This window comes from Crocuta crocuta, unplaced genomic scaffold (assembly GCF_008692635.1).
Source record: "Crocuta crocuta isolate KB4526 unplaced genomic scaffold, BGI_CrCroc_1.0 scaffold39, whole genome shotgun sequence".
In the NCBI taxonomy this organism is placed as follows: Eukaryota; Metazoa; Chordata; class Mammalia; order Carnivora; family Hyaenidae; genus Crocuta; species Crocuta crocuta.
In genome coordinates this window covers 6,156,473-6,164,429 of record NW_027533334.1, presented here as the reverse complement: position 1 = coordinate 6,164,429, position 7,957 = coordinate 6,156,473, and positions in this window count along the sequence as shown.

The window sequence follows — 7,957 nt, the reverse complement described above, 5'->3', positions numbered from 1 at the left end:
GAAAGCAGCTTTTTATCCAGAGAGTAAAGCATGAACTCTGGAGTCACTATGTGTGGGTTCAAGTTCAGGCCCTGACATGTATGTGTGTGACACTGTTTTAAATTACTAAGACAGTTTCTTCAACTATAAAATAGGAACAATAATACGTACAGCCCACTACGTGAAAAAACATATACAAAGAATCCAGCAGAGGGTATGGCACATAATAACCACTTAACAAATATTAGTCAAACTATTTCAAATATCTGAGAGGATGGGCACAAATGTAACTAAACCACCTACTAGACAAAACTGTTGGCAGGACTGTAAGTAACACTTAAGGTTAGAAATAAGACAAAACAAATTATTGGCTCAAAAGAGCTTTTCTAATATAATCAGCAAAGTTAGCCATTTGGAAGTTTGGAATACATCATTACAGTACATTAATTTCTCTAAGGTAAATATAAATAATGATTTTAGTCTTAACTTTATATAGCTACAAACCTACCTCAAGTGATCTAATATTAAAAAGGGATAAATAATTTTAATTCAACTACTTATAAATGGGTGAGTGGGGGTAATTCAAACAGATCATTAGCATAGGCACTATCACTTTCCAGCAAAGTTCTTTAGAAAGACTCAGATACACTACTTTGAGCTCTATCCTTAAAATAGTTTCTACAATTTCACAGAAAAAGAAACTAAAAGTTCAGAGTAAATCCCATATACCACAAAGTTTCTCCAAAGAAACAGTTCTTAAACAGCTTTACAAACATACATCTGCCACATTTACCTCTTAAAGCTTGTTCATGATAGGGAGGTAGAATAGAATGGTACTTTTTAGTTTTATAATACTCATTACAGAATAATCCATTACAAAAAGCTACTGCAGAAAGAAAAGACATTATTCATTTCATTTTTCCAATAAAAAAAAAGATTTAAAATATTTTGGCTGGCTCACTCCAGGCCCCTTTGCTCAGAGGGGGAAACAATACACCAATAGAGAAATAGCTGGGAAAGCGTAACGCAAAATGCTGGGCATGACAGAGTACCAAGAAACATTCAAAAATTTTAAAATAGGTTTTAAAAAAAGATACCTAGGTGTCAAAGTTTTTTGAACTGGTTAAAATACTCATTGCTACAGATCAACAGAAGAGAAATATTGACCTAGTCCGAAATTTTAGTCTACGTTTTTGAATTTCAGTGTCCTTATTTAAAAGTTAAAGAGACTGGACCAGATAATGTCTAAGGTCCCTCGGTTCTAAAATACTACGATTCTAATATACAAATGTATGAGTTTTAAAATATAGCATACTCCAGAGTGAAAAATAGATAATTAAGACTGTGAAATAAAGAATTTTTGGTTTTGTTTTAAAAGTATCTCCAAATTCTCAGGCACCTGGGTGGCTCAGTTGGTTAACCATTGGACTCTTGATTTCAGCTCAGGTCATGATCTCACAGTTCCTGGGTTTGGGCCCTGTGTCAGGTTCTATGTTGGCTGGCAGTGTGGAACCTGCTTGGGATTTTCTCTCTCTCTCTCTCTCTCTCTCTCTCTCTGCCCTTCCCTCACTCATGATCACTCTCTCTCTCTCAAAAATAAACAAATAATAAATAAAAATACCTCCAATTCTCTCAAATGTTAATATACTCTTCTGTTTTAATAAATCCAATTGAATGAGTATAATCTAGCTTTCTGTTCATCTTTTTCTACTGATTAGTGTATTTTTGAGACCAAATACAGAAGCACATAGGAGACTGAACTGGAATTACTACACTGAACTGAAAGTCAGGATATAGGACTTTTCTTGGTTTTACAACTCTCCCAAGATGACTGTGCTTCACTATTTTACCCTGTCTATAAAATAAGGGAAAATGTGGTATCATCTATTTCACTGGATTAGTATTAAAGTATGTCTCTGAAACACTGTAAACTACTCAGACAAGACTGTTACAGAAGAGATTTTTTTCATTACTAGTAACTTGTCATAGCAAGTCTAAGTATAAAAACAAAAGAAAGAAGTTCCCATGAGACTACTGCATATGGGAAGTCCTCTTACCTCCCACATTGGAATCAGTTACAATTAATCAACTGATCAATAACTGTATCGACTGTAATACACAGAATCTGGAAAGGTGACTTAGGTCCATTGAAGCACCAGATTTTACATCTCTGATCTACATAAAAATTGCCTGAACTAATCTATCCTTTAGTTTTTGTTTATATGAATAACCAACATTTCTTAAATAGGTATTCTTCAAATCATAAAATAAGGTTCTTTGGAAAGAGGGACAGGGACAAATAAGAAGGTATGAATGTCAAAAATAAACCAACCATTTAGAAAAGATGTATTATATATAGCACAATAACTATTTTATCCAAATCAAGGGTGGCAGTGTTTCCCTAGTAAGCAGTTATTCACAGCCAAATATAGCTAAATCAAATAGATGCTTCCTTAAAGCAAGCAAAATATCCTTTAATTAAAAAAATACTTCAAACTATTAGGGATGACTATCCTTTGGCTTTCTGCATAAACATAATTACACTTTACTAACGTCGTCAGTAAAAATTCCTGGAATCATGTAGTAAATTGAATGGTGGCCTTCAAAAGAGATGTTCCCATTCTAGTCCAGAACCTGTTAATAATATCTCATTTAGAAAAAAATTTTATAATCACTGACCTAGAGAAGTCAGGCCTTGAAAGAAGATAAGGACCTTAGATAAGCAGAGAAGATGAAAAAGAGTATTCCAGACAGAGCCAAAGGCATAGGAAAAGTCATGGAGGTGAAACTATCCATATTTTGTTAACATATATACCAAACAGATCAGTTAGCTGCAGTGTGGGTTTTTCTGTTTGTTTGTTTTGTTGTTGTTTTGGTAGGAGAATGGTGAGAAACTTAGGTCAGATTGTGGAAGGCTTTGAATGCCACGAAAAATTTGACATTTACCTGTGGGAAGCAAATGGAGATTGGTAACCAAAAAGACTAATGTGATCATTCAGAAACAGGTAATTAATGAAATTTCAGTCTGGGAAGACAGAAAGTGGTCTGAGATTTTGGCTCTACCACATTAGCTGTGTGGATAAATTGAATAATCTTTAGACCAGCACCGTCCAACAGCACTTTCTGAAATGATAGAAGTGTTCTAGACTGAACTGTCCAATAGGGTAGCCAGTGACCACATACAGCTATAGAGCATTTGATATGTGACTGGTGCAACAGAGGAAATGAAATATAATTTTTTTAAATGTTAACTAATTTAAACTTAAATAGCCTCATGTGGCTAGTGTTGATATACTATACTGAATAGCTCTAGACTAGAGTTTTCTCACTTATAAAATGCAAAGGTGAGATTAGAACACTAGTGTCCCTAGGGTAAGTTCCACAGCCAAATCAAGTTGGTGCAGCATTCTAATAAAAGCAAATAGGTATGCAAGCAGATACACCTGAGCATGACTAAAACAGTCCCAGGTTTTAGCCTTTTCATTTCACTCTCTGTATCTCTGTGATTTATTTCAGAGACCCACTCTATCTCTTACTGATTTTTCAAATTGGTCTTTAGGTTGGTGTTTCCCAGGAGTCTATAGTTAAATATCTAAGGCATCTAATTTAATAGAATTTCTGTGGAAAGGAACAAACATTTCATACAAAAATGCCCCTAGAGCTATGCTGTCCAGTGTAAACACATACTGGAAAAAAGACTTAATATGAATAAAAGAATGTAAAGGCACTCATTCATACATGTTGAAATAACATTTTGGATACACTGGGCTAAATAGAATATACATTATGGAAATTAAATTCACCTGTTTTCTTTACTTTTCATTTAGCTAATAGAAAATCTTAAATTACATTTATGCCTCACATTAAATTTCTCTTAGACAACCCTGCTGTAGAGAAAGTTACGGCATAGATGCCTTACAATATACATACTTTATTCAGTTAGTGCATACTTACTCAGCATCTATTATTCTCAAGCTTTATGCTATGTGCTGAGACTTTAAACAGTGAACAAAGAGAATAGTCCCTACCATCAAAGAGTTTAAATTATCTCTTACACTTCTACTGCACATTTTACATATATTATCTCATTTGTGATAATGCATAAGGATAATTTAACTTTAGAAAACTTAACCATTTGGGGGAGCAAATGTCAATATATGACTAAGAAATTACAAAACAAAGATTCACACTAATGACTGTCTATTTTTGGAATACACTCGTTATATTATTATGCTATATAATATTTATCTGGAAGCCTAATACTATCACATTCCCAATAGCTCCTTCTGGTTTCTTGATCCCTCCCTCTAACTAGTTTGCTCCCTCTTTATGGCTCACCTCTCCCAGACTGTCTCTTCAACTGGCAAGCTGCCTGCTATTCACATTACAGCAGGGCTATTTATACTTTCAGGGGTCTCCAAAGAAGGAAAGAATTTGAAAATACAAAGTGTACAAAATTTCAAGCAGCCAACTCCAGTTTTTTTGGACCCAAGACTGAGTTTTGAAGTTTCTTTTCAGCTTAAACTAGGTAATTTCTGTAGGATTTTGTTTTCTAATTCTATGCACAAACTTATTTGAGGGCTAAAACAGTTTATTAGTTCTGTCCTACTGAGGCTTTCACATAAGAAAACTCTCCCAAATAGGGCTTCCGAAACAAATTAACAAATAGTATTTCTCTACAAATTAACAAATAGTATTTCTCTAGCAAATGATTTTTAAAATAAAATATTAGGTCAAGAATATATAGGGTTTTAAGGCTAACGCCATAGCTCTCAAGAAAATTTTACCAATAAACTAAATGTTCAAGTTTGATGGACAGCTACAAGGAGAGCAAATACAAACACAATTACTGTATTTTATCAAAAGGTGGCAATTTTTCCTACTTTAATAGAGAAAGTATTACTGATATATGAGAGCTATTGAGAAACAAAACGAAGTATCCAAGTTTTAAATACCCAAAATGATTTCACTGCCTGTTTTGGATGAAGTCTACCACCATCTGAAATACAGATGTGTACAGGAAAGGAATACTATTCCTTGGTCCTTAGCTGTGTGCAGGTGTGGCTACATTCATAGTTGTTTCAGTGTTATACATCTTCTGCTATTCTCCTTAAGTAAATGGATTAGCTTTTTGCTAAAAAGCAGTCAAACCAAATTTAAGTTAAAGTACTTCAAATATGATCATGGGTCCTTTCAATCATTAAACTATTAGTGCCACCATGCCAAATACAATGCAATCAAATAATAAGTTTAGAAATTCAACTTTTCTTTGATCTCCAACCCAAAATGGCCTATTTTTTTATATGGGCCTCAAACAATAAAAGGGCATAAAGTTTAGTGCAAAACCAGTCTACATTTGACAATCACTTGTCACTTGTTAGTAGCATCAGAAAAACAAGTAACAATTCCCTAAGATTTCCTTTATAACCTGAAGACAGAACAAATATAAGGAGGCAATTCAGACATAAGTGTAACAAAATTTATCCCCAGCTCACTCTCAACTCTGTGCCCAGCACTAGACTAGGGACTTTTACATGTTATCACAAATATTTGTCCTCTCTCTTCCCCCTTGACAAATTCAGAAAACTACACTGTGGAATCCTCAGTGCCCTCCAGAAAAAAAATAAATAAATAAATAAAAGAAAAAGAAAAGCAGGAGGGTGAGAGAGGATTACAAACCAAAGAATTTGTGATAATTCTAAATTAAGTGTTAAGATAAAACCAGAACCTGCCAGAATATGAGATTCTTTCAAATGTTAAAGTTTGCTTCAAATTACCTATATTTAATTCTAACAATCCCATAAGAACAAATAGTATCTTTCAATCTGATCCCATTAAAGACAGGTGGCCCCAAAGTGTCTTACAGTCACAACTGCAAAGAAATTACTTTATGACTTTCCCTACTTCAAATTTATAGAGTGCATTTATTTTCCATAAGATGAAGTATCTTTAAAAACAGATACTAATCTTAGTATCTTTCATACATTAGGTAGAAATAAATATGGTTTCATTTAGTCAAGTAAAAAGGCACCCCAAATTCTACAAATCACCACCAAAATTTTAAAAAGAAATTAAAACACTGGTTAGATGACAGTAAATTGGACTGTTCTTTATAAAACTCTAACGATCAACTGAGGCCTTCCGCAAATAAAACAACAGTATTTTAAGCAGCTACTATCTGAAGAGTTGGGTTGTGTTTCAATTCCTAAAACAAGCTGCAGTTTTCAAAGTTAATCTTACTAGAATCCTCCTGGAAGTCAAAGATATTGAAAAAAATACTTTAACATTAGTTGCCAAATAGAATTATCTTTCCCTCAGAAAGACTCCTTAAAACAGTTTCTGTGGAAGCATGAAATGTAAACTTCAGTTACACTGTATACAAGAATCTTAAAGGAGAATATTAAACAAAGAAAAAGGTTTTGCTGTTGTTGCATGATTTGATCAAGTCCCAAGGCTTATTCCCAATCTTTACCATGGAATTACAACTGGCAAGGAAAGAACATTTGAAAATAAGAGTTAACAGGAGATCATCGCCATTTTCTACACAGAGAGAAGTATTTACATTTTAATTCAGTTCAGGCAGTTGGGTGCGAAGGAAGCATAAAAAGGCAAATATGGTAATAGCTTCCATTATAAACAGACGTGGAGAGCTGCCTATTAGGATGGTTAATGGCAAAACTGAAAATGAAAATAAGGCATACCGTCATACTTCATATAACCAAGAGTCATCAAGGAAATGCAGGCTAAAATACTAAAAAAAAAAAAAAAATAAGACATATTCTTACAAAAAGAAAAAATGTGGGACAGAATGGTCATTTTAAGGCAGCCGGTCGGGGGGGAAAGACTGCTTTATGCCTCCACTGTTTACTAACATTTAAAACAAGCATTTCCAGTCAACACCTGGGTTTGAAAATCTCAGCAGCACGGAAAGGCTGTCCTTTCCGACGACGTAAACCCAGCAGAACATTCGGCAACGTTTTGAGTAGTAAATAATCAGAATAAAGCATAAAGCGCTGTTCGCGTATTTCCACCTTTAAGGGCCAAAGAGGAAAACACGAAGACCTTTCTTTCTCCCATATATAGCCTGAACCCCTCTCTCCCCCGCTTTTATTTATCGCCCTTGTCGCGGGGTTAATGAACCCTAAACTTCTTTTTCTTCTTCCCATTAATGGAAATGAGGGGAAAGAGCAATGAGAGAGGGTAACCCAGATGACAGGAAAAACTGGAAATCAACAAGAGTGGCGTTTCTTGCCGGGTGAAGCTAGAAACTCCCCGAAGGTTTAACAAGAGGGAGACAAGCCTGGAGGACCCCGATGAAACCCCTATCCTTTAAGCCCACGGGGACACCATCTTTCGTCTAAATTCTGCTTCTGAAGGGGGTGGCAGCTCCTCCGGATGAACCTTCACGGGCGCACGCCGCCCCTTCCCTAAAGCCCCCGCAGCAGGGGTTGGGGGGCTGCGGCCCCAGCGCCGAATTTCCAGCGAGGCCCGGAAATCGGTCCCGTTAGAGCCGATTTCACCCATCAGGAATGCGCTCCACCCCTAATGCCTCCCCGCGGCGTCCGCCCTCGGGGTCGGCCGCTTCGGGGGCCCGGGAAGTGCGGCAGGGGAGCGGCGCCCCGGCCCGTCACAACACTGCTGGCTCGGCCGCCGACTCCACAGACTGCCCGGGCCCGGAGAGCCGAGCTCGGGGCGGATCCCAGGCTCCGCCTCAGCCTGCGCGGCCAAGGGGGCGCCAGCGCCGGGCGGGGGACGCGGAACCAGCCCGAGGCCTGACCGCCCCCCACCCCCTCCAACCCGCGCCAGGTCCAGGACCGGCCCCGGCCCGAGAGGAGGCGCCTTTCCCGTGGGATTTCTGAATCCATTTCCGTCCCGGGGAGGGGCGCGAGGGCAGCGGCCGTGCCGGAGCGCCTCGGGTCGGAAACGGGAGCCGCCCCTGCCCTCCCTTGTGCGGGCGCAACCTCTTCCCGCGGCCCCC